We start from the raw sequence: 20,565 nt of genomic DNA, 5'->3' as shown, positions 1-20,565 counted from the left end.
ACACAGCGAGTTGAGTTGATCCCAAAGAGCTCAATTTTGGTCTCATCTGACCACAACACTTTCAACCAGTCCTCCTCTACATCATTCAGATGTTCAGTGGCAAATTTCAGACGGGCCTGGACATGTGCTTTCTTGAGCAGAGGGCCTTGAGGGCACTGCAGGATTTCAATCCTTGTCGGTGTAGTGTGTTACCAATTGTTTTCTTGGTGACTGTGGTCCCATCTGCCTGGAGATCATTGACAAGATCCTCACGTGTAGTTCTGGGATGATTCCTCACTGTTCTCATGATCATTGGCACTCCACGAGGTGAAATCTTGCATGTTGCACCAGACCTAGGGAGACTGACAGCTGTTTTGTGTTTCTTCCATATGGGAATGATTGCACCAAGCCACTTGGCGATAGTTTGGTAGCCCAGTCCAGCCTTGTGTAGGTCTACAATCTTGTCCCTGACATCCTTGGACAGCTCTTTGGTCTTTGCCATGGTGGAGAGTTTGGAATCTGATTGTTTGATTGCTCCTGTGGACAGGTGTCTTTTATACAGGTAACAAAATGAGATTAGCAGAACTCCCTTTAAGAGACTGCTTCTAATCTCAGCTTGTTACCTGTATGAAAGACACCTGGTAGCCAGAAATCCTGCTGAATGACAGAGGATCAAATACTTATTTCCCTCATGAACATGCAGATCAGTGCATAATTTGTTAGACATGCATTTCTTTTGAATTTCTGTTGCTATTCTGTTGCTATTCTGTCTCTCAGTGTTACAATATACCTACAATTCTATTTTTAGACTGATCATTTCTTTGTGAGTGGGCAAACATTCAAAATCAGCAGGGGATCAAATACTTATTTCCTTCACTGTATGCTGGCATTTGCACCAGTCTGGATAACAGATGTCCTGGACCTCAGGGCATGGGATATCAGGACAACCTTTTGCTGAAATATACCTCAGCCTTAGTCCTCTCTTCCAACATCTGAAACACATTCCAGCTTCTTTAAACTGATCAATTGATCAACTTCAAAGTCTGCCTTCACATCACTTGGAGTACTTGGTGATGATCAAATACTTATTTCCTTCACTATACAGGTGAAACTCGAAAAATTAGAATATCGTGCAAAAGTTCATTTATTTCAGTAATGCAACTTAAAAGGTGAAACTAATATATGAGATAGACTCATTACATGCAAAGCAAGATAGTTCAAGCCGTGATTTGTCATAATTGTGATGATTATGGCTTACAGCTCATGAAAACCCCAAATCCACAATCTCAGAAAATTAGAATATTACATGCAATCAATAAAACAAGGATTGTACATAGAACAATATCGGACCTCTGAAAAGTATAAGCATGCATATGTACTCAGTACTTGGTTTGGGCCCCTTTTGCAGCAATTACTGCCTCAATGCGGCGTGACATGGAAGCTATCAGCCTGTGGCACTGCTGAGGTGTTATGGAAGACCAGCATGCTTCAATAGCGGCCTTAAGTTCTTCTGCATTGTTCGGTGTCATGTTTCTCATCTTTCTCTTGGCAATGCCCCATATATTCTCTATGGGGTTCAGGTCAGGCGAGTTTGCTGGCCAATCAAGCACAGTAATCCCATGGTCATTGAACCAGGTTTTGGTGCTTTTGGCAGTGTGGGCAGGTGCCAAGTCCTGCTGGAAAAGGAAGTCAGCATCCCCATAAAGCTCGTCTGTGGAAGGAAGCATGAAGTGCTCCAAAATCTCCTGGTAGACGGCTGAGTTGACCCTGGACTTAATGAAGCACAGTGGACCAACACAAGCAGATGACATGGCTCCCCAAATCAACACAGACTGTGGAAACTTCACACTGGACTTCAAGCATCTTGCAGTGTGTGCCTCTCCATTCTTCCTCCATACTCTGGGTCCTTGGTTTCCAAATGAGATGCAAAAGTTGCTCTCATCAGAAAAGAGGACTTTGGACCACTGAGCAACAGACCAGGTCTGTTTTTCTTCAGCCCAGGTAAGACGCTTCTGACATTGTTTGTTGTTCAGGAGCGGCTTGACAAGAGGAATATGACATTTGAAGCCCATGTCCAGGATCCGTCTGTGTGTGGTGGCTCTTGATGCACTGACTCCAGCCTCAGTCCACTCCTTGTCATCCCTGCTGCTTGTGCACCTTTTTCTTCCACACTTTCCACATAACTTTCTATTAATATGCTTTGATACAGCACTTTGGGAACATCCAACTTCTTTTGCAATTACCTTTTGAGGCTTTCCCTCCTTATGGATGGTGTCAATGATGGTTTTCTGCACAACTGTCAGGTCAGCAGTCTTTCCCATGATTGTGATTCCTACTGAACCAGACTGAGAGACCATTTAAAGGCTCAGGAACCCTTTGCAGGTGTTATGGCTTAATTAGCTGATTAGAGTGGGACACTTTGAGCCTAGAATATTGCACCTTTTCACAATATTCTTGAACTATCTTGCTTTGCATGTAATGAGTCTATCTCATATATTAGTTTCACCTTTTAAGTTGCATTACTGAAATAAATGAACTTTTGCACGATATTCTAATTTTTCGAGTTTCACCTGTATGTGCAATGTCTGTGACTGTGTGCAGGAAAATGGCAAACGATGGAGCACGTGTCAGTGTTCCCTGTCCTGGATCGTGCTTAAGACTCTCACCCGATGGATGGAGTCTGGCGAACACTGGCGGTCGTTCACTCTCTTCCAATAAGGCCTCTACACACTTTCCGGTCCCGCCAGCAGTGTTCCGTCCAGTCACCTGCTAGCAGGTCAGCTCTCTCCATGATGCGGCAAGGTCAAAGATCAGCAGACTCTCTTTGCCTCCCCTCACTCTCTCTACAGCTTGGTCCCATCCTCCAGCAGTCAGCACACTCCTCTCTCCAGATCTCTCCCTTCTCACTTCCTGTTTCTTCTCCCAGGCTTTTATATATATATGCCTCCGTCCACACGACAGCTCCTCTGGGAAATGTAGTTCTTTACTACACTGTACTTTGATATATTCTTTGATTACACTTGTAGCAGAGTGTTACTCTTACATAGTTACTCTTGCTGAAAAAAACACTAGTTCACCTGGTTCAACCAATTAAAAAAAAAACTTGGAAAAGTAGAAAACCTCCATATACATAATCCTATACCCACAGTGGATCCAGATTAAGACTCTCCCTCTCTCCCTTCTCTCTTTCTCTCTCCCCCCTCTCTCTGCCTCCTCTCTCCCTCTCTCTCTCCCTCTCTCCCCCTCCCTCTCTCCCCTTCCCCTTTCCCTCTCTCCCCCTCTATCTTTCTCTCTCCCTCTCTCTTTCTTTCTCCCACTCTCTCTCCCCCCCCCGCTCTCTCTCCCCTGCTCTCTCTCTCCCCCTCTCTCCCCCTCCCTTTCTCTCTCCCTCTCCCCCCTCCCTCTCTCCACCCTCTCTCTATCTCTCTTTCCTCCCTCTCTCCCTCTCCACCGCCCTCTATCTCTCACTCTCTCCCCCTCCATCTACTTCTCTCTCCCTCTCTCTTTCTCTCTCCCTCTCTCTTTCTCTCGCCCCACTGAACCTCACATAGTCGCCCAATTAAATAGTGCATTTAGGTAAGTTTGAAACATTCTGTAAGGACGTTATTCCACTGCATAACTTGGTGTCATCTATACATGCTAAAAACATACTTTTAATCCCCGTATCTATGTAATCTATAAGTATATTAACAAGCAAGGGTCCCAACACTGAACCTTGGGGTACACCACTAAAAACCTTAGACCATTCTGAGTCTGCGACCTGCTCAGACCTCGCTTTGAACTTTTGCTGCCTTCATTTCTTTCTTTACATATTGGGGATGATTTGCTAAAATTGGAGAGTGCAAAATCTCGTACAGCTCTGCATAGAAACAAATCAGCTTCCAGGTTTTATTGTCAATGCTTAATTAAACAAGCTGAAGTTAGAAGCTGATTGGCTACCATGCACAGCTACACCAGATTTTAATTTAAATGCTGTTTTCTTATTATTTGTAGCTTTTTTCATTTTGGCCCTGAGTCACATAGGTTTTAGTTTTAGCCTTTTAAACTTATTGCTTATGGGAATATATCTTGCAATGTGTTCGCATAGAGTTGTTTTGAAGCATTCCCATTTCTGTTGTGTGTTTTGTAAGGCTAAGGCTTGGAGAATGGCCCTCAGCCTTGGAAATTTGCTCTCAAAAGTTAAGTGCTTTTATCTATCTAGTATGTGCTTGCTAACAATAAATTAAATCATGGTATGGTCATTGATACCCACATATTCTTTAATCGCTTTTCGGTCTGCCCTATAGCAGAAATACTGCTACAGGGTGACAGGGCTGTGCAAAATCACTTATACATACGTGATTTTGCATTTCCGGGTAGGGGGCACGCGCTCCTCCCTACCCATGCTGCCATTTTCGGCTACAGATGTCGATCATCGGGTCCCGGTCAGAGATTCCCCGCCAGTACCCGGCAATCGCTGACAGGGGAGAGACCTGTATGTAAACAACACAGACCTCTCTCCTGCCAGCAGTAATATGCTGCTGTGCATTTCTCTGCACAGCAGAGAAATACACAACAGTATGTTTCCCTAGTAAAACACACAGCACACACAGTAAAACTGCACACAGTTAATCGTTTGATCGCCCAAAGATGTTAACCCCTTCCTGCCCAGTGTCATTTGTACAGTGTCAGTGCTTTTTATTAGGACTGATCACTGTATTTGTGTCATTTGGATGTTAGTGACAGTTAGTCAGTTCCTCCCCAGTGTCAGAATGCCCGCCGCAGTCCCGCTATAAGTCACTGATCGCCGCCTTTACTAGTATAAAATGAAAAAAAAAATTCCAGCATATATACCGCCACTTGTAGATGCTATAACGTTCATGTAAACCAATTAATTTACACGTATTGGGATTTTTTTTAGCAAAGACATGTAGCAGAATACATTTTGGCCTAAATGTATGAAGAAATTAGATTTATACATTTTTTTACTGGATATGTTTTATAGCAGAAAGTCAAAAACATAGTTTTTTTTTTCAAAATTGTCAGTCATTTTTTTTATTATAGCGCAAAAAATAAAAAATGCAGAGGTGATCAAATACCACCAAAATAATGCTCTCTTTGTGGGAAAAAAAGAACTTGCATTTAATTTATGTACAGCATTGCATGACCATGCAATTCTCAGTTAAAGTACCGCAGCACCGTATCGCAATGAATGGCCTGGTCAGGAAGGGGCTAAATCTTCTGGAGGGCAAGTTGTTAATATGAACATTAGTGATAAGCTCTGCATGGTTTGAGATTACCAGCTCCAGCAGAGCACCATTTCTACTTGGAGCCTCTATGAACTGTACTATAAAATTGTCTTGCAATAGTTTACCATATGATAGACAGACATGCACAAAAAGATTATTATTTAAAAAAAAATAAAAAATAAATTAATAGTGAAATATCACAATTATTATTTTCTGCGTAATTGGGGAAAATTCTCTTTCTAAGATCCCCCTTGGACTAACAAAAACTTTACCGAAAATGGCATTCTTCTGGATTGCTTTTTTATGTCTATGGCAGAGGCATATGTACAGGGGTCGCAGGGGTCGACATTGTGATGTGGCCCCATGCTCCAGGGGGCCCATGCCCCCAGTACACCTGGATAGGGGCTGCAGCCGCTGAATGCTCACTTCTCCTCCTCTCCCTCGCCACATTCAGTGGCTGCAGGAGGGAAATAGAGGGCATCAGTTCCTCTACATGCCTTTCCCACCACCTCGTCTCCCTGTCTTGCTGCTCCAGGCCCCTGTGTGCTTCCCTGGCCCTCCTGGACCCCAAGCCCCCCCCCACCCCCCCAGCACTGCTGGGTCCCTCTCCCAGCGGTCGCTACAGGGGATCTGTCAGGATGGAGAGCAGGGAAGGGGCCCTTCTTTGTCTTAATGAATATTGTTAGTAATCAGTACGGATTGGTTTTTTTTTTATGTTTTTACTTGTTTCATAGCTGAGGCATAGTAAACTGTGTTTACTGTGCTTCAATTTATAAATGGACAGGAAGCCCTATACAGAGTTATTCTTGTTCATTCATTCTGTGCAGCTGAGGCTGCAGGGAAAAGGGACTGATGAATCTGTTCTCAGTCCCTCTCTCTGTCTGTTTAGACCCATGATATTTCACCAAAGCCCCCCCCCAACAGGGGTCCTAAAAAATATGTAAAAAATAAAACTGTAAAAAAAAATAAAATAAAATGGTAAAAAAATGAATAAGAAATACAACAACAAAAATGAAAACTGCTGTCATCCGTGGCAGAACTACTAGGGTCGCAAAGGTGGCACTTGTAACTGGGCTCTGGCATTCCACCACTGTGGGGAGACACCAGGATGGCAGGAAGGTGGCCCACTACAGGACCATAATAAAGGATCCCACAATCAGGATCAGTGGGAAGGGCCGCAGTTGGGGGCCAGGGTGGCCCTTCATGGTTTCTTGCACTGGGGCCCTAAAGGTTCTAGTTACACCTCTGGTGTATGGATACTTTAAAGTTGGGAAGTTATGCACTCTCAAACATTCTACTACATTGCACAAGGATTTAAAGAGGAGCTCCACCAAAACGGGGAAGTTCTGCTTTAAGTACAGGTCTCCCACTCCTTGTGAGGAATTGGCACCTTTGGGGAGTGGGTACCCAATTTTGATAGGTACCCGCTCCCACTTCCGCTGCAATTGCCTCAGCCCCCCCGTAGTCTTTTGAGACACAGGACAGGTCCCAGAAGACTGCAGGACCATTCACAAGGCTCAGTGCTACTCAAACATGCACAGTGGGCACCCGGCTGTACAGCCGCAGCCTGTCACACCCGGTGACAGGTCGGTGAAACTGTCTGTGGTGAGTACACTGCTGAATCAAGATGTGTGGCTGTTTTTTAAAAGTCAGCAGCTACAGTTTTTGTAGATGCTAATTTAAATTTTTTTCAGCTTTGACTGAAGCTCCGCTTTAACATGTTTTCAGGCACTGAACTGAAGACTAGTGATAGAGGAGTTTTACTGCTTGCCTGCTGCCCTATAGCAGAAATACTGCTACAGGGTGGCATGGCTGCACAAAATCACGTATATATATGCCACCAATGGCGACTTCAGCTCTCAATCACCGGCTCCCGGTGATTCCCCTCCGGCACCCAGCGATCGCCGAGTATCACTGACAGGGGAGAGGTCTGTATGTAAACAATACAGATCTCTCTCCTGTCAAATCCAGCACACTGCTTTGTATGGCTCTGCATACCAGAGTCATACAAAGCAGCATGCTTGCATAGTAAAGCGCACACACCACAGAGTTAACCCTTTGATCGCCCCAAATGTTAACCCCTTCTTGCCCAGTGCCATTAGTACAGTGTCAGTGCTATTTATTGGTGTCACTGGGACAGTCAGATCCCCCCCCCCCCAGTGTCAGAATGCCTGCCACAGTCCCGCTATAAGTCGCTGATCGCTGTCATTACTAGTATAATTAAAAATAAATTACCAGTATATATACAGCCATTTGTAAACGCTATGACTTTCACGTAACCTATTACTTTACACGTATTGGGATTTTTTTTTTTAGCAAAAACATGTAGCAGAATACATTTTGGCCTAAAATTATGATGAAATTTGAATTTTAACATTTTTTTTACTGGACATGTTTAATAGCAAAAAGTAAAAAATACAGTTTTTTTTCTCAAAAATGTTTTTTTTATAGTGCAAAAAACAAAAAGCTCAATTTGTGGGGAAAAAAAGGATGTAAATTTCATTTGGGTGCAGCATTGCATGACCACACAATTGTCAGTTAAAGTAACGCAGCGCCGTATCGCTAAAAATGGAATGGTCAGGAAGGGGGGTAAATCCTTAGGAGGGCTAGTGGTTAAGCAGGTGAGAGTATAATTGGCAATGGCATGCTTCTTCATAGGTCAGTGAGCAAGAAGGCAATACAGGAAGCTGAAATATGAGAGGAATAGGTAGAGGTGTGTTTGAACAGTTACAAAACATGTGGAAGATTTACTGTATGCATTTCAACTGTCTAAGCAGCTGTTTGCAGCAGTTCCACTTTAGGAAAAAGAAAAAAATGAATGTCTATATGTGAGCTTGCTGTAATACACTGCAAATAAGAACTACAGTAAATATAGTATACACGCAGACAGAAACATTAACAGAAAAAGGTTTGCTGGTTATTGCTGAGAAGTTTCAGTTCTTTAGTAATGTCATGCATTGCACTTCATCATAGGGGACAGTTAATTAGCAAACTTTGAATGGTAATTATTATACATTATTATATTATACAGGACTTATATAGCGCCGACAGGTTGCTCAGCGCTTTACATTATGGAGGGAGACAGTACGGTAACAATACAGTTCAATACAAGAGGGATTGGAGGGCCCTGCTCCTTGGAGCTTACAATCTAGGATATAAAAAGAACTGACACTGTACTAATGGCACTGGGCAGGAAAGGGATAACATGTGGGGCGATCAAAGGGTTTACTGTGTGTGGTTTCACTATGGGGGCTGTGCATGTGCTTTCCACTGTAAGCACACTGCTTTATATGGCTCTATGCAAAGCCATACAAAGTAGTGTGCAGGAGCTGACAGGGGAAAGATCTGTGTTGTTCATACACCGGTCTCTCCCCCGTCGGTAATACTCGGCGATCACCGGGTGCCGGCAAGGAATCTGCAGCCGGGACCTGGTGATTGACAGTCCAGGCTGCGAATGGCGGCGCAGGTAGGGTATGCACGCACCCCTAATTGGTGAATAATCTATGTGTGTATGTTTATATGTTCATATACTTACATACTTGCAGGTTAAATATCCTGCTACTACTACTGCAAACAAAATGATTATACTAAAATGTTCCATCATTTATCAACAATACTTACTGTATGATCCATTCCAAGAATACAGATTAAAGAGACCCTGTCACCAACTGGAAGCATTGCAGGTAAAAGCACAGAAACTCAATTATGTTAAATGTTTACTTTCATATTTGAAAGTTGCATTGTAACTTACTAGAAAATTTTACTAATCTCCAAGGGTCAACGCCTTAGCAAAGGCCTCCTCCCCCCACCCCCATCATAGCTATCTCCCCTTCTGGGAGTGTCTAATTATTGTCTGTGCTGATCCAGTATCTCTGCCGCTCCCCTCACCTCCCTACATACCCATTTAACCACTTGCCTACTGGGCAATGTCACCCCCTTCCTTCAAAGGCCAATTTTCAGCTTTCAGCACTGTCACACTTTGACAATTGCGCAGTCATGCAACACTGTACCCATATGAAATTTTTATCATTTTTTTCACACAAATAGAGCTTTCTTTTGGTGGTATTTAATCACCACTGGGGGTTTTATTTTCTCTTTCACTGATGTGCGTTGATGAGGCTACACTGATGGGCACTAATAGGCAGCACTGATTGGCACTGATAGGCGGCACTGATGGGCACTGATGAGGTGGCACGGATAGGCGGAACTGATGAGGTGGCATGGATAGGCAGCACTGATGGGCACTGATAGGAGGCACTGATGAGCTGGCACTGATGATGCTGCACTGATGAGCAGCACTGATAGGCAATGATAGGCAGGAATGATGTGCGGCACTGACTGACGGCAGTGCTGGGCACTGATGGGCAGCACTGCTGAGCAGCACTGATGTTTGGCATTGCTGGGCACAGGTGGGTGGCACTGCTAGGAACTGCTGGGCACAGGTGGGTGGCACTGATGGGCACAGGTGGGTGACACTGCAGGGTACAGGTGGCTGGCACTGATGGGTACAGGTGGGCGTTACTGATGGGTACAGCTGGTGGCACAGGTGAGCGGCAACTGTATTTACCCAGTGATCTGCTGTGTCATTGGACACAGCTGATCACGTGGTAAAAGGCTGCTGTGATTGGCTGTTTACCGTATTACGTGATCAGCTGTGTCCATAGGGCACAGCAATCACCTGCGGCGCTGGGTGTGTGCCTCTAGTGGCGCGCAGGGGGTGTGTCCTGGAATGATGTCCACAGACGTCATCCCAGAACTAGACAACCGCGCTGTAGCCATCCTTCGGCTATAGCGCGGTAGGGAAGAAGTTAAGCAACTGCCATAGTGAAACAGAGGGGAATACTTTATAGTGTCACTTGAGTGACATATCTGAGTCTATGAGGGCTGCTGACATCACATCCATGATGGTAGCACCCAGTAGAAGTTTCAGGGCTTTTGAATGTCTACGGGCTTTAACATGCATACAGGTAAATAACATGCATAAAATACGTTAACTACACATAATCTTAAGGAGAAGATTTTTGTTGATGTACCGCTACTCCCATAGGAGCCCCAGGAATACTGTCTGGATCCTCCCCAGTTACTTTGCCCCACATCCAGGCACATAGGCTCATTACATGTTTCTCCAATAACCAGTCTAGGGGTGTTGTTTTTATTTTTGGAGAACTGCAATAGGGAGCAGGGAGATGAGTGCGATACTCCAAAAATAGGAACTATGTACAGTGCCTTGAAAAAGTATTCATACCCCTTGACATTTTCCACATTTTGTTATGTTAGAACCAAAAACATAAATTTATTTTACTGGGATTTTATGTGATAGACCAACACAAAGTGGCACATAATTGTGAAGTGGAAGGAAAATGATAAATGGTTTTCAAACTTTTACACAAATAAATATCTGAAAAGTGTCTCATGCATTTGTATTTAGCCAACTTTACTCTGATATCCCTACCTAAACTCTAGTGGAACCAATTGCCTTCAGAAATCACCTAATTAGTAAATAGAGTCCACCTGTGTGTAATTTAATCTCAGTATAAATACACCTGTTCTGTGAAGCCCTCAGAGGTTTGTTAGAGAACATTAATGAACAAACAGCATCATGAAGACCATGAAGGAACACACCAGATAGGCCACGGATAAAGTTGTGGAGAGGTTTAAAGCAGGGTTAGGTTATAAAAAAATATCCCAAGCTTTGGACATTTCACAGAACACAGTTCAGTCCATCATCCTAAAGAGGAAAGAGTATGGCACAACATCAAACCTATCAAGACATGGCCATCCATTTAAATTGACAGGCCGGGCAAGGAGAGCATTAACCAAAGAAGCAGCCAAGAGGCCCATGGTAACTCTGGAGGAGCTGTAGAGCTCCACAGCTCAGCTGGGAGAATCTGTCCACAGGACAACTATTAGTCATGCACCCCAAAAATCTGGCCTTTATGAACAGTGGCAAGAAGAAAGCCATTCTTGAAAGAAAGCCATAAGAAGTCCCGTTTCAGTTTGCGAGAAGCCATGTGGGGACACAGCAAACATGTGGAAGAAGGTGCTCTAGTCAGATGAGACCAAAATTTAACTTTTGTGCATAAAAGCAAAATGCTATGTGTGGGGGTAAACTAACACTGCACATCACCCTACACCATCCCCACCGTGAAATATGGTGGTGGCAGCATCATGTTGTGATAATGGTTTTCTTCAGCAAGAGCAGGGAAGCTAGTCAGAGTTGATGGGAAAATGGATGGAGCCAAATAGAAGGAAATCTTGAAAGAAAACCTATTAGAGTCTGAAAAAGACTTGAGACTGTGGTGGAGGTTCACCTTCCAGCACGATAACGACCCTAAATGTACAGCCAGAGCTACAAAGGAATGGTTTAGATCAAAGCATATTCATGTGCTAGAATGGCCCGGTAAAAGTACAGACATAAATCTGTGGCAAGACTTGAAAATTGACTTTCACAGATGCTCTCCATCCAATTTGACAGAGCTTGAGCTATTTTGCAATACAAATACACGCCACAATTTTCAGATATTTATTTGTAAAACATTTTGAAAACCATTTATCATTTTCCTTCCACTTCACAATTATGTGCCACTTTGTGTTGGTCTATCACATAAAATCCCAATAAAATACATTTATGTTTTTGGTTGTAACATGACAAAATGAGGAAAATTCCAAGGGGTATGAATACTTTTTCAAGGCAAGCTATGTCAGTGTCTGTGCTTGAATCAGACAGTGAACTTCATCTTTGAGGCAGTAGTAAAAGGTATGCCTTAGAGTCCCTCTCTCTAGGATAGGCTGAGGCTGTATCTATATTGATGCTGCCATCTGCATAATTCCACAACTATCATCCAGATATGTCTAAAGTTTCCTGGATACAGAGGAAGCTAGGCACACTGACAGGAGCTGAGCACACGTACAGAGCAGACCCAACTAAATGACCACAGATCACCAAGTACAGTGAGCTAACTATGCTTTTTCCTAACAGATATTTATAGCCACTCTGACTATATAGTAACAACTAAATGTACCCATCAAAAACACAATTAATTCTATCTGTCTAACCCTATCACCTACCTAGGAGGGTGCTACATCGCAATGAATGGCAACAGGGTCTCTTTAACTTAATATACACAGCTAATTTTGTTATTGTTCCTGTCCCACTGGAGCTGCTCCTTAGACCCCAGAGAAAATGAACGAGTCTGAGCAGGTCTTAGGTGTTTGGTTCAATGCATTATAACACATTGGGGTTGATTTACTAAAGGCAAATAGTTTGTACACTGCAAGTGCAGTTGCTCTGTATGTGAGAGGAACCTCTGAAATGAATGGAAGTGTTGCTGATTTCTATCATCCAATTATGTGCAGGCACAATAGCTGTTTTTTTTTTCTTCCATGTGGTTTGGTATTCTTTGCAAAATGAAGCTTTATCTTGTTTACTAAACTCTGGAGCAACTGCACTTGCATTGCACAGTATATTTTCCATTAGTAAATCAACTCCATAGTGTATCTATTTTCATCCATGTATAGTTAGGCCCAAAGTAAGAAAAGGGAAAGCATAGATGCAGGGCCAACATGACTGGGTTAAATGGGGTTTGGCACAGAAGGATTCTTCTGGTGGGTTAAAAGTAAACAGGAGTCAAATGGCACTTATTGGTTTGGTGGGAAAGACTGGAGCAGGTGAGGCTGCAGAGGGTGGTCTGTAGGAGGGTCTTTGCAAGTCTTCAGTCGGAGGAGAGCTTGCATTGGGACAACTTCTTACCCTCCCTCCCTACTTTGATATTTGGGTTAATTTCTGGTTTGCGATGTTGGCATGGGATTATGTGTGGTTCTGGCATGGCAGCTGGCGGGGTACAAGGTCTTTGTATGTGTTTTAATATGGGCATAATTTGCACATTTGTATGGACCTCTCATGGGTAGGCTCCCATTTTCCTTATTGGTGGTATCTGTGAGCATTTGTTTACCTTGGTGTTTTGCATCCAGAGGCCTAATTTTCAGTTGTTAATCAGATATGTGAAATAGATACCAAGCAAGGACCTTGGGGCTCCATTTTTTCTGTACTGTACTGAATGTTGATATGTTCATATGCTAATACATTATTTATAATTTTTTTAATGGCCATTAAACTCCATCCTATGTCTTGTGTGGTTACTTAGGTCATGGTCAGTGGTGAAGTGGTGGTCAAAAAGTCCTGAAGTCAAACATCTTTTATATCCTAGTCATGTTGAATCCAAATGCTTTCCTACATGTCCTGTAACAGAGTTAGGTGCAGCCTTCTTGCTGTACCAGCTGTTCAATTTGATGCATTGAAGATTAACTCAGAAAAAATGAAGCACGGATTTAGAACATGCAGTTAATAAAATCTTACATAAAATAGTTTAGAAGAGTGGTAAAAAGTGTAACTTTATCCATAACAACTTGATAAATAATAATGTTCTTTAACAAGAAGCATACATTCCACATTAATAATTATGCTAATAAAATTAGTGTGTGTTATAAGTTACCTCCAGCATTGCTCCTGTTTCTTCTTATCGGAGGCTGCTATTTTGCTGAAGCCCAGAGCATCTGAGCAGCAGTACATCTTTAGGCTGTCATCAGATTGGCCTCAAGTGACTCTGATTTTTGGCACAAATGTACAGAGCGGGATAAGACAAAGCCCCCTTTATGTAGGGATTATGATTAATGAAATTAATCTCACACAACAATTACATCATCACACTTTATCACTTGTAAAGGGGCATATTCCAATATATGTAAATTGTAGCTAATGGAATAACACAGGAATTGTGGGGTTTCTTCCGTAATGTTTTCATTACTGACTTCGATGATGGCCTGTAAAGAATGGATGAGGTTCAGATTCACCGTATAGTGGGTTCACGTTGAACCAAGGTTAATTGTTCCATCAAAAACCCTAGAAAAGGGTGGGTTCCGGGTAGCCATGTGACAATCTGTGCTGGGGTAGTTTAAGAAGAGTGAACAGTCTGTGTAGAAAAAGTTAGTTGCTGTACAATCCTTTATTGTGCTAGCTTTCTGTGGATCACAGTGTGGTGGGCCATGTATTCTTGTGTACCCCCCCAGTGTTCACGGTTCAAAGACCTTTTCTGTGTTTTAGCAACAACTTTAGTTATTGTTTAGTTGCTGCACTAGCACCCCATAACCTAATGGGAGCTGCACCTCATTGAGACAAGTCAGAAGCTAAAGACCAATACTTATCCTCATTCCTTACTTTTTGCATCCCCCTTAGCATTTTTAGGCTGTGTGCAATATCTGCAGCCCCTGGGGAGGGGGAGTTTCGCAAAGCATTTCAGATGCTTAGAGTATGCCACGTCAAGTGGGGAAGAGGGTCATGTAGAGGGTCAAGAAGGTTCAAGCAAAGGCTTGAGGTCCTGCAGAATTCTCCTACATCCACTCCACCATCACTAGCAACCCGGTCAAAGCAGGTGTTTCCCCCTGCCCAGGATCTAAAGCCAGCTGGAAAAAACTGTTGATTTTGCAGATGCTCCTGTTCCAACTTGTGGAATCAGCCCCTTCTATGAGTTTATGGCCTCTGCTACACCACAGTGACAGGTACCCAGCCACCATAATTTTGCAAAGAATGCCTGATCTCTATCAGCATGCAAAATGTAATGTGTCAGTACTGCTGGAAACATGGTCCAGCAAGCAAGGGCATGGATGCTATATAACAGCACACTGTTCCAGTCACCTTCTGGTGACTGGAAAGGATGCAGGATGGTGCATACGACTGGAACTGGTGGTGCCACCATGTGGCTTGTCTGATCATGACAGTATTATTTGTACTTCTACCCCTGCTGCTCACTTGCCTTGTTCCGATGGCTCAGAAAAAAGAGCCCCCCACAAGCCCCCCCCCCCCCCCCCCAGAGCATATGAAACATTTCAGACTAAACATTGCAATGCTATGTTGCAGTCTGTATAACTGAGGTGCAGTGAATAGCTTGAACTACAGTTAACTCTCTGGTCTTGTGTCAATGCACACTTTGACACACTTGATTGTTGTATTTAGGAGGGACATGCTGAGCCTATGCCCACCCCACCCATCTAGTGTATCTCTGTTACCTCAACCCCATTGACAGAATGGTGTTCACCTAGCAATGACCTCATGTGTGCACTTTGTCTTCTTATTCTCTCATACCTGGTGGCTAGGCTGAGGGCCTACATGATGCTGAGCTACTGTACTTTGCAGAGGATGTCTTCATACCTCAGTGTGCTTTATCTGACCCAAGCTGCAGAAGACTCTAATGTGCCAGTTACTTTCATATGCCACTTTGAATAACTTCAGACCAAGCAAAACAATGGTTCAAAAGGCTTTACTGTAAACCTTCTGTGCAACAGTTCAACGCAACAAGAAGTCTCCCTCTTAACTAACCCTAACTGTGGTTGTGGCTGCCCCAGCATACCTGCATAGGGAGAGTCCATAAATGGCAAAGTCCCGGATGGCAGTGTCCATGCTGATGGTGTACCGATGAGTTGGTGTCTTCAGAGTGGACTGCAAGCCCCAGCAATCCCTCTACATTATGGCGAGCAGCTCACCTTCCAAACTTTCCCCAAGACACAGACAGAGAGATCCCCCCCTCGGGATCAGATCCCCTGTCTCTTTTATAATGGCACAGGACCTGTGAGTCAGACCCGAAAAGCCTGCAAACTTAGCCTGGGGAGTGCAATCAAGTCATTCACTCCTTCCCTGGCTAGGGCACCCAAAGCTAACTGATATACAGTAAGCAACCTGCCTACATCCGCATGTAATGTTGACCATCTTGAAGAATCTGCACAAGCAGCAGTATTCCATCAATAAGTACCTGTGCTATTGAGAACAGACTCTGGGGAACTGGGGTTCTTTTCATTGCATCAAAAGCTCATCATTCAAGACATGTACAGGATTCGGGCAGCTTTTAAAAATGCAACCAAAATGGCAGATGTGTCAGGATCTCCTCTGATGGCCAATGTGCCTCTAATCTTTTGATTCCTAAAAGGATGAGCAGTGATGGTGGCAGCTCATTTTAGATTTTTCTTTAAACCACAGCAGCCCAGGCCTGGCTTCAGGCAGCTTTCGCAGGCAGCACCTGAACTACATGATTGGTCTAGGGCTGATATGGAAACTGTGATAAAGTGCAGACCCCGTGGTCTACTAGATTTTTGGGGAGGACGACTGACCAGTTAGAACAGTATGAATTGTAATTTCTAACTTGACCTGCAGCCAGTGTACTGTCTAAGAGGGCCTTTAGCTCAGCAGAAGATTTGCTACAGAAAGATTCTTGCCCCCTCCTTCGTCTCCTCAGTTGTATTAGCAGGGTCAAGGACCCAATGCCAATGTAGGCTATGTAGTCACTATAGACCACGCCGTTAACATGTCCAATTGTTGGGAGGTGCATGCTCAGCAAAGTGACATCAGGCCACAAAGAACCCTGATACATTTCCTCCCAGTAGGGACTTCCTATGGAGTGTGGGTCACATCGGCATGGGATCTTTTCTTCTGACTAATGAGGTTGGTGACCCTGCTGATAGAGCTGAGGAGCCAGAGGCACCAGTTCACTGAAATCAAGATCTGGATCATTTGGGAAAGTAAATTTGTATGTCTCGATAAGTGGTCTGGATGGGGCCACCTAAAGCAAAGTTGCTGATGTTTGTGCATCTTGTGGATGGACCTGTCAAATCTTAGTATCAGATACTCACACACTGCAGAAACGTTGAGTGATTGCAGTTTATATTCAGGTGTGTCTTTGGGATTCCCATTCCCACATTCTGGGCAAGGCAAATACCTTTCCCCTCTTCTATAGATACTGGGGTGCTCAAACGGAAATCTGTTATACTGATAATTATCTGTAGGTCATTTTCTTCAATGCCAAGTGCAGCAATGATCAGTATCTTACAGCCAGGTTTGTGACAAATCCTGTAGTGGAATTCTCTTGTTTATCCAGGAGCATGAACATTCTTATCAGGTTCCCAAGAGTTTTCTTCTGGTCCATATCTTTCCCATTGAGCCAGATACTGTAATTTTCTTCCTAAAGATACTGCAATCAATAATTTTCTCAACCACAAATTCTTTTTCACCTTGCAACTTAACAGGTGGAGGGAATGGGAAATTTCTCAGAGAAAAGGTTTTTATGAAATGGTTTGAGCAAGGAGAATCTTCATATTGTCAGTAAGTTTTAGCGAAAAGTGACTGGGTTAATTCCAGATGAAACCTGGAAAGATCCCCCAAAGTTTTTGACCAGCTTTGCAGATTGAACATCAGGTAGGAAATTATTGCAATGTATGTCAGTAGTCGTTTTGTAACATTCCTGAGCTTCCTTCAAAGTGTCAATCAATTTCTTCTGAATCTCCTGCAATATAGTAAATCTGTTGGTAACAGCAGGAATTGAGGTTGAGACAGGGAGGTCAGGAATAAAAACTGGATGATACCTGGTGTTTAAGAAAAAAGGGCTTTGGAAGGTGGAGCTATGTTTAGAATTGTTATAAGCAAATTCTACCATAGGACGATATTCTGCCCAGTCATTCTGAAGATAACTGACAAAACATCTAAAATATTGCTCCAGAGTTTGATTGGTCCTTTCAGTCTGTTTATTAGACTATGGATGAAAAGCAGAGGACAGATTCACTGTAACACCTAACAATGAGCAAAAGCTTTTCCAGAATTTTGAAGTACACTAAACTCCTCTGTCTGACATTACATCATCAGGTATTCCATGTAGCCTAAAGACTTCAGCAGTGGGTACCCCATCAACTAGTATAAAATGAGCCATTCAGGTGAGATGGTCGGCAAGTCCATAAAATGTCCATAGAAATTAATGGAACAGCGAGTAGTTGAAATAAAACCAAAGGGGAAGATCAGAGTGTCTTACTACTTGCACAGGTCAAACACGAGGTCACATAGTTCTTGACATCTTTCTTGTAACTAGACCACCAAAAGGAACCTGATAAAAGTTCTTCCATCTTTGAAACAACAAAAAACCCGATAAGTTTTGAGTCATGCACTAACCTGAGGGCTTCCATCTGAACTAATTCAGGTACATAGAGACAATGTGCTTGAGTCCAAAAGCTGTTCTTGTACTCAAGGTTAATGTCCTTAGGAGGATAATTGAGAAGTGGGTTATTCTCATACCCCTCTTTCAGAAGACTTAAGAATGTTTTGGAATTTGTGGAAGTTCTTTTAAGGCAGGTTTTTACATTCAGAGTTGCCTTTCTAAAGATGCTCATACAACATCCTCAATAAGGATTCAGCCAGTCAATATGAAATAACAGACTGAACCTGGAAAAGAATAGAGACCAAGACAATCTCTTAGCTGAATGAATGAATTCCAAATTTTTATGATCAGTGAGAGCAGTTACAGGGTAATTAGCACCTTCCAGCAAATATCTCTATTCTGATAATGCTTCCTTATTTGTCAGAAACTATTTATTCCCAATGCCATATTTCCTTTTGGCTGAAGACATTAAACAAGATAAATAAGCACAAGGATGAAGCTGCATCTTTTCTCCTTTTCACTGAGAAAGGATAGCTCCCAGAGCAAAGACTGAAGCATTAACTTCCACAATATAAGGTAGATCAGGATCGGGAAGTACCAATATTGGTGCATATGTGAAAAGTGTCTAACTTAGTAAAGACAGTCTGGGACTCAGGGGACCACACAAGGGGCATCCCTTTGTTTGTCAGATCTGTAATTGGCGTGATCACCTTAGAGAAGAGTCTTATGAATTTTCTGTAGAAGTTAGCAAATCCAACAAATTGTTGTTTTTTGTTTCTAGGAGCAGGCCAATTTGGGTTTTGTTCAAACTCACATTTCTCCAGTTTGATATAAAGTCAGTTCTTCCTTAATCTATCATAGACAGTGCAAACATGCTTGCAGTGCTCCTCCAGGTTATCAGAAAAGATGAGAATATCATCCAGATATGCAACCAAAACTGGTCCAACAGATCTTGAAGAACATCATTGATAAAGTGTTGTAAAGTTGCAGGAGCGTTGCAAAGCCCGAAAGGCCTAACCAAGGGCTTGAACTGCCTATATCTGGATCTAAAGGCGATTTTCCATTTGTCTCCTTGCAGATAAGGTTATATGCCCCCCCCTTAAGTGTTGCTTTGTAAAGATTTTGGCAAAATAGAACCTTTCCAAAATGTAGGGATTAATAGATAACAGTTTTTAATAGTGATTTTATTCAAATTCCTGTAATTGGTGCACAAACATAAGGTGGAATCCTTTTTTTTCAACAGAAAAGGGCTGCCCCTGCAGGAGATGTTCAGTGTCTGAAAAAGTCCTTCTCTAAATTCTCATGAAGCCATTCCCTGAGCACTTTAATTCAGGTTTTGGCAGATTGAAAAGGTGACCAAAAGGTATTTGAGGCCCCTGAGAACAGTTCAATGGGACAATTATACGGGCGATAAGGTCATTGATTGGCATTCTTTTTGTCATATGACTGGGTAGTTACCACATCAACATTTGATTCCTTGATTGGTGGAGAATTTGTTCAACAAGGTTCTCTACAAAGTTTCTCGCAATGAGGGATGTAAAATTTATAGTCCATTCTCTCCAAATGATGGAGGGATTATGGGTAGAAAACCAAGGAATGCTCATGATGACAGGAAACTTTGGTGACATAATCAGCTGAAAGCTGATAGTCTCACAATGGTCAGCCCCAAATTAGTGTACCAGAGGAACCATTTTTTGAGTAACAGGTCCTGATGATAAAGGTGAACCATCAACTGTCTCCATATCAATAGAGGCAGATCTATTTCTTGTTTGAATATTATTGTTTTGGGAAAATTCTATGTCCTTAAAGTTCCCCACAGCCCCAGAGTCCAGCATAGCAGAGCAAGGAATTTCACATCTCTAGATGATAAGTTTATTAAGGATGACAAAATTAGATAGCAGAGAATTTACTTTATTTCATGGATCAATGGGGAGATAGACTTGGTAATGGAGTGTATTTGTTCAGGCGCTATAACTTTAGTCACAGCAATTGTTCCTAAAACCTTGTTGACACAGTAAACTGCATAAGGCCCAGAGTCCCCACAATACAGACATAAGTTCTATGAATGTCTTCTCTCTTTCTCCTGAGTAGAAATGGATCTTTTAGTAGCATCTTGCTGCATAGGTTCGGAAGTGTTAGAATCCAGAGAAACTTTTGGATCCTTCTGAGCAAATTGACTAGCAGGGAAATGCATGCCAGCATTAATTCCAAACATTCCAAGTCTCTCCTTTCTCATTTTTGTAAGTCTCTGATCAATTTGGATATGTACTGTAATTAGATGAAGGCCTCGAGATCATCAGGAATCTCCACTCTGGCAAGTTCATCTTTTACCTGTTCAGAGAACCCTTGAAGGAACTGACTCTTTTGCACCGCAAGCTGCGTACTCAGCA

Source organism: Staurois parvus, unplaced genomic scaffold (assembly GCF_062004578.1).
Source record: "Staurois parvus isolate SC_StPar_1 unplaced genomic scaffold, SC_StPar_1.0 ptg000751l, whole genome shotgun sequence".
Classification (NCBI taxonomy): domain Eukaryota; kingdom Metazoa; phylum Chordata; class Amphibia; order Anura; family Ranidae; genus Staurois; species Staurois parvus.
The sequence above is the reverse complement of the archived record's forward strand: the minus strand, read 5'-3'. Positions refer to the sequence as shown.